Raw genomic sequence first — 13632 nt, forward strand, 5'->3', positions numbered from 1 at the left:
TTATTAAGTGTATTTTCAGATTAAGGACATGTATGCTAGTTTTTTTGTGTGGTAATTATTTGCATGGAAAGTGATTTCCTTCTTTTATTTTCAATATTCCTGTGGCCTTATATTAAAAGTGTGTCTCCTTTAAGCAACATATAGACTTCTGATTTCTTTGTTTCTCCTGTATGACAGTCTGAGATTTTTCTTTGAACATTTGGTTCCTTTTTATTTAGTAGAATAAGCAATATATATGGATTTCTATCTGCTATTTAAGTATTTGCTTCCATTTATCTTAACTTTTTTATGTTTCTTTAATTCTCTTTCCTTGGCTTCCTCGGTATTAATCAATTTTTTTATACTTTCTCCTTTTTAAAAAAAGTCTTTATTGTTGAAAGTATTACATATGTCCCCTCCCCACCATTGACCTTTCTAGCCCGTAATCACCCCAGGTCTTCACCACCCTATTGTCTGTGTCCATGGATTATGCATATATGCATATGAGTTCTTTGGTTGATCTCTTCCCACCCACCCACCCACTCACGCCTCCCCTCTGAGATTTGATAGTCTATTCCATGCTTCTATGTCTCTGGATTTATTTTGTTCATCAGTTTATTTTGTTCATTAGCTTCCACATATGAGTGAAGTCATGTGATATTTATCTTTTTCTGACAGGCATGCTTTGTTTAGCATAATACTCTCCAGGTCTCTCCATGCTGTCTCAAAGGGTGAGAGATACTTCGTTTATACTGCTGCATAGTATCCCATGGTGTAAATGCACCACAGCTTTTTTCCCACTCATCAACTGACAGGCAGCACTTGGGCTGTTTACAGATCTTAGATATTGTGAACTGCGCTGCTATGAACATAGGAGTGCATACATTCTGATTGGCGTTTCTGGTTTCTTAGGATATATTCCTAGAAGTGGAATCAAATGGCAGTTCCACATTTAATTTTTTGAGGAAACTCCATACTGTTTTCCACAGTGGCTGCAGCAGTCTGCTTTCCCACCAGCAGTGTACTAGGGTTCCCTTTCTCCACATCATGGCCAGTACATGTCATTTGTAGATTTGTTGATGACAGCCATTCTGACAGGTGTGAAGTGATACCTCATTATCACTTTAATTTTATTATTATATTTTTATCTCCACCATTTAAGGTTAGTTATAAATGTTTTTATTACGCTTTAGCACTCACCTTAGATATTAAAACATGAATCTTTGATTAAATAGAATATAAACTAAATAAGGAATTTGTATTATAAATTACTGCCTGCCACTACCCAGGCAGTGCAAGGACCTTTGCGAACAAGCCAGCATTATTTATTACCTCTTTCCTTTTGTATTATTATTTTCAGGCATTTTAATACTGCATAAGAACTTATTGCATTATTTTGTATAATCAATATTGATATATATTTACCCACATAATTCCAAATTCTGTTGCTCTTATTGTCTTCTTCCACTTGCCTGGTTTTTTGTTTTGTTTTTCATTTTCCTATATCATGTTCCTTCTACATGCCAAGCTCTCTTTAATATTTACTTTCATTTAGGTTTGCTGGTGGTAAATTTTATCAGTTTGGTGATTTGGAAATGTTTCCATTTCACCATCAATACAAAAAAAATGTTTTCAGTGAGTTTGAATTCAGCATTGAGATATTTTTCTCTTTAATATTTTAAAGATGCCATTCCATTCTTTTCTAGCTTCCATTGTTTTTTACTGAAAAATCAACCTGAGGTTCTATATTGTTCTTTGGGAATAATGTGTGTGTGTGTTTTCTTCTTTTCTTAAAGTATCTCAGATCTCTCTCTTTAATTTTCAGTATATCTAGTTGTGTTTTCATGTTAGTTTTCATTTGGGCATATAAAATCTGTGGAGTGATATATTTCAGTAGAACTGGAAATTTTTCAGCCATTATCTTCACATTTTAATTCTGTTCCCTTCTTCCTCTCCTTACATTCAGAGTCTACAATTACACAAGTTAGGCCATTAAGTATTCTCCCTCGCTGTTTCAGCTTGTATCCGCTTTCTATGCTTTTTTTCAGGATATTTTCATTCATTATAAGAATCTCCTGTCTTCTGTGTTCAATTTGCTTTCAAACTCACATACTTCTATTTTCCATTATTGTATTCTTATTCCTAGATTTTCCATTTTATTTTATTTTTTTTTTTTTAGAATTACAAGTTTTCTGATGAAATTCTCTTTTTGTTATCACTTTTTTCCTAATTTTATAAATTATAGTTATGCTAATTTCCTTGTGATGATTCCAATAGCTCAATCATTTATAGGTATGTTTCAGTTTTCTGCACTTTTCTTCATTCTTTTCTTGCTGCATCTGGTATATTTTTCATTGGACAAACAATATATTGCTAGAAAAAGTTGAGGTTGTGGATGGTATTATCTCCCTACAGAAAAGGCACACACAATCTAAACTCTGGCAGTTCCCAGGGGGCAGTTAACCTCAATTCAATTTGGGACTTAAATGACTGAAGGCTGGATTACAGTCTATGTAAATTTGAGTTATCATCAAATTACCCTATTCCTAAAATGTAGCTGTCTAAGGTTCCCAAATGAGGATATCAGATTACTAGGATCTGGTTTACTTCTTCTGCAGGTCTTGAACTCCAATTTTTGTATCCCCAACATGGCAAGCCTATAGAAAACTCTACTTTTAAACTATTGCTACCATTTGTATTTTAAAAAGCAGAAAATTTTTCATGGGGAATTCCATATATGATTTGGCTCTTATCTCCATGCTCTCTAGAGAGTCCTAAACTCCATTTTTACCTCACTCCTCCCACAGATGTCCACAAAGCCTGCTGGCTAGCTTTTCTGCCTGCTAACACTTGTCCTTTGCCTGACCTTTCTTTCATTTTCCAGAACCAATACTGGTAAACACCGAAAAGGAAAACACAACATATAGAAATCTGCGTTCTTCTCAATGAGTTTTCTTCTGTGGGAAGATCTTGCTTCCAAAAGTCCTGGTTGCCTCAAAAGCTTTCTAATGCTAATGACTTCAAAAAATTTGTTGTTGTTGTTTTGATATTTTGTATTTTATCTAGGTTGTTTAGATTGGAGAGTTTTGTGTCTTATCTGGATTTTTTTGATGGGAGGTTTGTTATCACATAAATTTTTCTATTATAATGAAACTAGAGGCCCAGTGCACGAATTCGTGCACGGGTGGGGTCCCTCGGCTTGGCCGGCAATCAAGGCCTATTGGGGGGCCGGCCGGGAGGGGGGGAGTAGGGACCCCAGGAGGTTGGCTGGGGGAAGGGGCCGCAGAAGGTTGGCTGTGGGAGCATACTGACCAGGGGCACCTCCTGCATTGAGCCTCTGCCCCCTGGTGGTCAGTGTGCATCATAGCGACTGGTCAACCAGTCGTTCTGGTTGTTCAGTTACAACAGTTGCTTAGGCTTTTTATATATATATATATAAACATTCTTAAACTTTCAAATAATTCTGGAATATAGGTAATAGGTACATTCCTTAAACATTCAAAGATTTATGTGACTTCTCTAACTCCAAAGTATATGTTATAACTCTTTCTATAGCTATAAAATCATCTTTTAAACATAGAGATTAATACTGGTAACAGAGATTATTCCAAAAAATAGCCAGGCTTAGTTAGAAATGCTGAGATATCACTAATATTTAACATCGCTTCAAAATAAACATGCAAGTTGAAGTTGGTGTTTTCATATATGATCATAGTTTCAGGGCACACTTCTTACTCTTTGTCATATAGGCCTGCCTCTCACTGTTTAACTTACTATTCTTTTCTCTTTTTTTATTGTTGACGTTATTACAGATGTCCCATTTTTGCCCCACTCCAATCAGCCCTCCCCTTCCCTCTGTCCACCACTACACTGTTGTCTGTGTCCACGGGTTATACATATGTGTTCTTTGGCTAATCCCTTCTCCTACTTTCATCCAGTCCCCAATATCTCCACCCTCCTCTGACAGCTGTTCCTCTGTCCCATGTATCCTCGCCTCTGTTTCTATTTTGTCCGTTAGTTTATTTTGTTCATTAGATTCCACATATAAGCGAGATCATATGGTATTTATCTTTCTCAGATTGGCCTATTTCATTTATCATAATTATCTCCAGGTCCATCCATGCTATTGCAAAAGGTAACATTGCCTTCATTTTACAGCAACATAGTATTCCATTCTGTAAATGTACCACAGCCTTTTTATCCACTCATTTATTCATGGGCACTTGGGCTGTTTACAGAACTTGGCTATTGTAAATAATGATGCTATGAACAAATGGGCGCACATATTCTTTCAAATTGGTGTTTGGGATTCTAACTTACGATACACAAAAAAAATATTGTAATATGTTTGAATCCATTAATCTTGTAATATGATTTAATCACCCTATTTTTGTGTTAATAAAGCAATATTTATTGCTAAGGAGTTCTACTCTACCTTCTTTCAAATGATTTCTACATAAAGCCTACCTCCAATATTATATGAATTAGGAATACATGTAATGGCAAAATTTCATATTTATGAATATATTGACTATTAAAATCAGTGGTAAACTTCCTTTCCTTTGAAAGTTTGTCTACTTCATGAAGAACAACAAAACTCTGTCATAACTTTTCTCTATACCAGTGGGATTGGGATAAAATTAATTATTGGCAGAAAAATATTTCTAAGAACCATCTTGTATTCAATAGTCTTGTTACTAACTCACTGTCTAGGTGGTAGGAAAAATCATAAAAATCCCTCTTTAAGACTTATTATAATATCCTCATTTTAGAAATGAAATTTAATATATATTAAAGGCTTTATAGCTTTGCAAAGAAGTATATAGGGGAATATATTTGTATTTTAGTAGTAAAATATTGTCAATATTTTATTTTTGTAAGACTTTTCTAAATAAAATCATGCCCTAACCGGTTTGGCTCAGCAGATAGAGCGTCGACCTGTGGAGTCAAGGGTCCTAGGTTCGATTCCGGTCAAGGGCATGTACCTTGGTTGAGGGCACATCCCCAGGAGGGGGTGTGCAAGAGGCAGCTGATCGATGTTTCTCTCTCATCGATGTTTCTAACTCTCTTTCCCTCTCCCTTCCTCTCTGTAAAAAATCAATAAAATATATTTAAAAAAATAAATAATAAATAAATAAAATCAGTAGCTTTTACTTGAAATAGTTCATTATTAATATCTCATTTCCTAGTTCAATTCTCTATGCTACCAATATTTGATTATCTCCTTAATATTACTTTAAATATGCCGACACATTTTTACAAATGTTGATGCAAACCTCTTTTTCCCACAGTGAATTCCTCAGGTATGTAAAGGGGCTATCATTTTTTCTCTCTGCCCTTAAAATGGTTATAGGTATAGGTTCTGATACCTGGAACTGTGATTAGCTTCTAATGTGAAGAAGTTAATAAAAAAAGTTTGATTAGGTCCACATAAAATAAATAATAAGTACCCAGGATCAGAGACTACCATAAGAAAACAGCATTTATGATCTGTTCAAATTAATAAAACAGATCCATAAGAAATAGAGAATAGTCAGAACTGTAGGGAAAATAAAATTTATGTCCATGCAATTTCAATTAAAAAAAATGTTAGCCAGAGAGTTGGTAATATATAACTTCAGACTGCTGGTAAAGGCTAGCCTAGGCAGGAAGGAGAAGACTAAGAGAGGACTGTGCTTGTCTTGGAGTTTAAGGGTACAAGTTAGTAAATTCTTGCTCAGATAGCTTACAATTTAACTTTGAGAAATTCTTGAATGGCAAGAGAATCTGTAAAAGCTGATCTAGTTGGTGAAATTAATTATATTCATTTACCTTTGAAAATGATAGAATAGCCAAAACCGGTTTGGCTCGGTGGATAGAGCGTCGGCCTGCGGACTGAGGGGTCCCGGGTTCGATTCCGGTCAAGGGCATGTACCTGGGTTGCGGGCACATCCCCAGTAGGAGATGTGCAGGAGGCAGCTGATCGATGTTTCTCTCTCATCGATGTTTCTAACTCTCTATCTCTCTCCCTTCCTCTCTGTAAAAAATCAATAAAATATATTTAAAAAAAAAAAAAAAGAAAATGATAGAATAAGAGCATGTACATAAAGGTGAACTGAAGTAATGCCATTAAAGAAAAGGAATAATAACGTTTTAAAGGGCAGATACATTAGTTATTGTTTGGGGGGAGAAGCAAAGAAATATGATTAAGTTTATGAGAATTTACAAATAGTTTTGTAAGGGACTTTTGTAAATTTTCTTTAATCAATCAATAGTTAATATTTTATTTTGTATAAAATATTCTTACCAACTTATAATATGACAGGAAACATTACTGATTTTAATGTTTAAAAAATCTAATTCTTAGAAATGTCTTTTATGTGACAAGCAGAATATATATATTTCTACCTTTCTATCTCTTAGGTTTTTAGTTTGATTTTTCCCTTTAAATTTACATAGACTAAGTCCAATCCCATATCACATGAAATCATTGTTATGTAAAGGGAACTGGCCAGATTTCCATGAATTTTTTATCTCTGGGTTTACAAATCCTGAGTTCATAATATGTGTATGAAATATACTCCTTTCTGCTTCATACTTTTCACATGTTCAGAAGCAAGGTTGAGATTCTTGAAAGAGGAAGTACAATCTAGGAATGGGAGGGTGGAGAAGTATGAACAGAAAATAAGCCAAATTAAATATCTTGAATCAATCATGAAATTTACCTAGGATGTTGATAATGAGTAGGTAAGATATTTAAGATTATAGATTGATAATATCACTATTTAATCAACAAATATTTATTGAAGACATATTATGCCAAACCAATATGTTAGGATCACAGGGCTATAGTAGTTTTGTTTACCACTGTTTAAAAAAATATAAAATAAAATGGGGGGGGGATGGAATTATTGTATCCATATGTCAAAGTAGGCAAATAAAGAGAGGCATGGGGGAAGACCAAGAAAATAAAATTCTAGGAATATCCATAATCTAATCTAAGAAATGTGAATATGTTTAAATCACACAAATGCAAAATTTTAAATATGTTGTAAATTTTGGCAATCTGAAATAAAGAGCCAAAATTCACCCTATTAATATTCATAAAAATGTAACTCCTTTAAAGAAAACTGAAGCAAATATGTAGCCTTTGGTTTTATATGTTCAAAAAACACTAAATCTAAACACCAACTTAAAAAATAAAAGTGCCGCTGACACCTTAAGGAAGTCTTTAGATTGATTCCACAACCAATCTAATGAACTGTGAAGAAAGTGGACATTTAAATAGAATGAAAATATCATGACCATGGTAAATTTCGTCGCTGATGGGCCCTCTGAGACTGAGCTGTAAACACAGGCGGAATAGGTAAATAGCATCTGCTTTCATAAACCTGGGGGAAATCTTTCTGAAGTACACAGTGGAGATACAGCAGCATGGCCACACTTAATAAGAAAAGGATGTAGTTTCTACATATGCATATAGCCATGAAAGTAAGTATGTGTGTGTGTGTGTGTGTGTGTGTGTGTGTGTATTATATGTATGCACATGCAATATATTGATTTATTTTTGCTTAGTTAGCTGTTTATAATCTTAGTAGTTCCAGAGTATTTGATATTCTATCTGCTACTATTAATATGTGCACTATGAAAACATCTGGTCTAGATATTAGTAAATAAGGAATTTGGGTTTGTTACTAACAGTAACTATAACACCAAGCACTTTAATATAGCTATGATGTAGATTATTTTACTGTCATCATGCCATAGAAATAAAAACTTGGTAGATTACAAGGGCTATATAAAGTAATTGAGACTTGCAAATTTTTTTTACCACTTTTATATTCTATTCTAGGTAATTTTCTATTGCAATAAGGTGTCTAACAAGGTCGATCTGCCTTCAATATTTCCAGATTTGTGAGTTTGTAAAATATGTTCAGCTTATTAACGAGTTTTAAGTTTGTATGCAACAGGGAAGCATCACATGCATACAGTCTCAAGGTAGTTTTTTTGTTTTGTTTTGTTTTGTTGTTGGCAGAATTCTGAATTATAGTCTGCCTCTGTTAGCAATCACGTGCTTTGTAAGTAAAGACAAGATGATGTAGCCTGGTGCAAGAGCAAAGATAAGGACCTGAGGTCACTGGAGTGGAACAGCTGGTTATGTGCCATGTGCAAGTGTGAACGAGTGTGTGTGCTTTTCAGGCTGAAGCAGGAGCAGTGGTTTTAAGTTAAGCCTCAATTAAAAATAATCAATTAGATCATTAGAACAGAGGTACTGTTAGTAAATTACATTCATTAATGATTTTAGTGTGGGATAATGCCTTCAGTTTCAAGAAATTAGAAAATCTCCAGTCTTTCTACTTCATAGACAATTTCCTAGGCATCATTAAAAATAAAATAAAACGGAAGGAAACATGATAGCTTACCTGTTTACATCAAAAAGGTTTCTATCAAATCAAAGCATCTATTAACTTTCACAATAGTACTGTGAAAAATTTATTCATAAAGTGCTAAGTTCTTATTGCTTATGTTATATACTAGAAGCCCGATGTACAAAATTTGTGCAAGAGTAGGCCTTCCTTCCCCCTGCTACCTGCACCAGCTTCCGCCAGCAACTGGACCCAGGCTTCCCTTGCAGAGGGAGGCCGTGCCCAGCCTCCATAGCCCGCGGGTCAGTGGCCTGGGCCTCCCTCTGTGGTGCGATCATGGGGCAATGGCCGGCCCCTGACCAATTGCATTGCACCCGCCTCGGCTGGCCTGGTGCCAGTGGGTGTCATAGCGTGGTCCCAGATGGCTGTCCGGATGGTCGTCCAGATGGTCATTCCGCTGTTCGGCCGTTCGGCAGATTTGCATATTACGCTTTTATTATATAGGATTATGTCAGTTCTCACTTCATTAGCTTCACATGTATTTGTCATTGTGTGGCTTATTTTCCTATGACTGGAAAAAAGCACTTTATTATTTATTTCATCTCTTGTCAAAAGGAGTCCCCTTTTAAATTCTTAGTCAAAAAGAATCATTTTAGATTCCTAAAGATATCAATATTCTTATCAGCATGCTGTTTATCAAGGGAGTAACAGCAATTAGTAATGACACACATCGTGGTAGGGTCATTTCTATCTATGTCATCATTTATGAGTAGTACTTTGGGATTTAAATTCTCTTTTCTAAAAATACTAAGCAAGAAGTCATAATCACATTAATTCTGAAAATTTGCTTTTTTAATTTAATTTTACTTTCTGGGGAGAAAATTTTACCAAAGAGTTCCAGAAAAGTAAAGTGAATTGTCTATTTTTTTCTTTCTTTTTAAAAAATCTTCACCCAAGAATATTGATTTTATTTATTTATTATTTTGAGAGAGATCCATTAGTTGCCTCACTCACATGCCCTAACTGGGGATCAAACACGAAATCTAGGTAAGTGCCCTGACCAGGAATCAAATCCAACCTTTTTGGGGTGCACAGGACAATGCTCCAACCAGCTGAGCCACATGGCCAGGCAGTGAAATGTTTATTTTTGTTTGTATAATTGATTACTCAAATTTTCAACATCTTCATGGAATTTTGTACAAACTTTACAACTATCTCTGAATAAATCATAGAACACATAAAAGTTGGTTAAGTGGTATAAAAATACATTAACCTCTACTAATTTCAATTCATCAAATAAGCACCATTGCTGTTGTTTTTTTCTCTCCAAAAATCTGTTTGCCCTCAAAAAAAGGAGAGAACTCATTTTAAATAAGTTTTAAGACTTATTTAAGGTTTGGAGAATGTAATGGAAGACAGCATTTTTCTTATAGAGTCTAATTATTTTGTTAAAATATATTTTTTATTGATTTCAGAGAGGATGGGAGAGGAAGAGAGAGAGAGAGAGAGAGAGAGAGAGAGAGAGCGAGCTCAATGATGAGTGAGAATCATTGATTGGCTGTCTCCTGCATGCCGCCTACTGGGGATTGAGCCTGCAGCAACCCTGGCATATGCTTTGACCCTGGCATATACTTTGACTGGGAATAGAATTGTGACCACCTGGTTCATAGGTTGAAGCTCAACCACTGAGCCACACCAGCTGGGCTAGAGTCTAATTATTACAGTGTAGTTTGAGCTACTGGGACATTCCCAAGAACTACTTTGCTGTGCTAAATCCTCTCCAACAACATTAATACTCTCTCAAGTTCTTCCCTCACCCTACTACTCCAAAATAGTAAAATAATAAAAACCTCTCCCTTAACCCCATTTCCTCCTGTTGTTACTACCTCCTCTTTCTTTCCCATTACAGATAAACTTTTAAATGAAATATAGGTCTAAGCACATCTCCATTTTCTCAATTCCTCAACTCATTTGTCAGTTTGGGATCTCTAGGACAGATACTGGTATGGAGGTTGAGATGGAAGGTATTAATTAGGTATTAATTTGACCACTGTTTCAAGCACAAGCATTGTATTAATTCTGCCTTGGCTGTTCAAACTCATCGCAGGGAAAACTCCATATATACTGTCAAGGTCTTATCTATAAGATACTCATGTGATACTATATGTATAACTCAAACATAGAAATATTTATATTATCCTGTGCAATTTTCCCTCCATCAAAATGATAGATTTTCCTGTTTTGCTTTTCTTAGTTGCTAAAATGAATAGTCTATCTAGGAAAAAAGTAGGCATTCTATATAGAATGTGATTAAGGAGAAAAATGTGTATAGCAATCACACCAAAATTATTAGAAAGATTCTGCAAACCCTGATTTACAGTAAATTTTATGTTTAGATTTAGTGACATTTATTGTATTGTTCATTTGGCTGCTTTTATTGAACTATTACAAGAATTATGGGGAAAATGGCTCTTTAGAACATTTTAGCAATCATGGGCATTGCTTTCTGGTTTGTTCTTTCCTGCCTTGTTCAGTTGAGATTGGTACAGAACACCCAGTTTCATGGATATTGCTTATTGCTAAATGCAACCATCCCATTAAACATTGCTTTGTGAAGTAGGAAAATAAAACAGTAAATAACCAGCAGCAAACCAAATCTAATCTCAACAATAGCCTGAAACAAAGTCAATTATAGTGATAGCTGCTACCTACAAAAAGCCTAATATGTAAAAGGCATATACTACTTATTTATATACAAATAATAAGATAGTGTTTAATATCCATCTTTTAGATGAAATAATGGGGCCTAAAGAGGTTATTTTTTAATGCCTAATATGACAACCAAGAATCAAACTCAAAACCACAATGGATCTGATTCCTTTAACAACTAACTCAGTTCTCACTTTGAAGCCAAGAAGTTGTTTATTGTGTCCTCTCATTTCATGATCTCATTTGCATGCCTCCCACCTATGTGCCATCCACTCTAAACTCTATCAACCTCTTGAGATAGCCTTTTGTTGGAATCTGTTGCTTCCTTTGCATAACAAAATCTCCCTTCTTGCTCTGCACCCTTGGCTCCCTTTCCTCTCTCTTCCTCTTCCTCATTCTTCAGATTAAGTTTCTGGCTCACTTGTTTAGTAACAGAATGGACACCTCCCAAGAACGATGAAGAGCTTCTGTATTTGCATCAAGAACACCTCTGATATTACCTTAATAGCAGTTATATCATAAACTTAGTATTCTCCTCTCAGTTAGCTTGAACAATTAAATGAAATATATAATCTGGGTTAAAATTAAAGTATTAACAAAGAGCCTAATAAAAAAACAAAATTTTCTCCTCCTTCTCCCAATCCTATTCCCTGAAGTAATAATCAGTAAGAATTAGCATTTTTATACTTCTATTTCCTTTAATTCAAGAATAATCATGCATATTTAGAGGCTATTTTTAAAAAGGTGGGAGGGTATTATACATTCATATGTGTATATATGTAATCATTTTATATTATTTTGTAATATTGTGTGGATTGCTTTACGTGTATATATATGTAATTTGCATTTTATTTCACAGTTTGAGTATACCAATATTAATTTAATCATCCCACCATTGTTAGAAATGCAGGTTGTTGCTAGTTTATTGCTACATTAAATATCCTTGTGCGTATGTCTTTACTTTCTGTTTCTTAGCATTTCTACTTGTGGAAGTATGGTCAAAACATATGAGAAGTAGTAAGTAACGATATATGTGCAAGTATATGTAATGTAGCAATAAGCTTGCAATGAAAAATAAGCTTCAGGGCTCCTACTCCCAAGGTTTCCTTTCAAACCTGTACCTAGTATGTATTTAAAATTTTAATTTTCTCCTTAAGGGGTTGTCCCTCGAATTGTATAAACTCCAGGCTCTACCTAAATCCACCCCTAAAGTCACCCAGGTGCTTTTTTTTCACTTGCTGTCTATCGTGATCTCTCTGTTGCACTGAATTTTGTACATCTCTTCTTCGCGGAAACTTCTGTTACTCTAGAAGTTCCATGTGAATCATTTATTGAGTTAGTCAGTTCTGGTTCTCCATTTGAAAGGTTTGGAGTATTCAAAATAAATTACTGTTTATTACAATTCATCATCATTACCAACACGCTTGAGGTGATGATCAACCCTACCAACATTAAAGAAAACAATACAAAATGTTGTATTCATTTAGTAGCTCTTTATTTTTTAGCTACTAAGACTATTAATTGCTTCCATTCCTTGAAAGTCATATTTATTTTTAAAAAATGTTTCAAACCAGAATTTATCCATCACTCTGCACTAGTTTAGTACATCAGTGTCATTTTTGTATCCCCTAACTCTGATATACCCTACTATAATCCAACTGACACAACTAAAGGAGATTTTTCTGAATAGCTGTTTTCATGTATTTGTTTCCATCCTATATAATAAAAGCCTAATATGCAATTTGTCCCCTCAAACTAGGAGTTCAACCAGGGGTGGGGCTGGGTGGCCAACCGCCCACAGCCCTGCCCCTGCCTGTGGCGGCAGCAGCAGCAGGCAGCCGGGGGAAGGGAGGCTCCGGCTGGCATCTGGTAGCCACTAGGGACCATACCTGTGCACGAATTTTGTGCACTGGGCCTCTAGTATTTAAGAATTTGCAATATATGTACCTATCAAACCAAACACAAACTCCATAGTCTAACTCAGTTATATTATCCTCTTCCATTTATTATCTCCAACCCACTTCAATGTCAAATTTTATCTCCATAGTCATATCCACTATTTTGAACTAGGTTTTCCCAGTCTCTGTACTACCATCATTTTGGTCTGGAGAATACCTTTCTATATTCTGCATTCTAGAATATTTAGCTGCTTCATTGACCTCTATTCACTGAATACTGAATGCACTCTTCCCCTGCTCAATTTCAACAACTAAATGTATTTCCAGACATTGCCAAATGTTTCCTGTGTGGAAAATCCCCCCTGTTGATAATAATTGCTTTAACCATAAATTATTACCAGACATTTTATATTTTAAAAGAATCTACTAGTTTTCTTTTATTTTTGTATTTATTTGTCCACTCCTTTTTTAAAATGTCATATTTTTTGTATTTAAAATATTTATTCTCTGTTATGCTTCTGCATTTTTTACACATTTTAGACATATTTATCCAAGATAAAATTTAAGAAGAAACTCTGCTTGAAAAATTTATACATACTTGATTACTATCTAATCAACACTATAAAAATGAGGTATTCAAAATGAAGGAGCAGTTTATCTATCTCATGTCTGTCTTTCAGTGAGTAGAATAATGTAGTATG

Source organism: Myotis yumanensis, unplaced genomic scaffold (genome assembly GCF_028538775.1).
Source record: "Myotis yumanensis isolate MYYU_CA2020_CCGP unplaced genomic scaffold, mMyoYum1.0.hap1 SCAF_6, whole genome shotgun sequence".
Taxonomy (NCBI): domain Eukaryota; kingdom Metazoa; phylum Chordata; class Mammalia; order Chiroptera; family Vespertilionidae; genus Myotis; species Myotis yumanensis.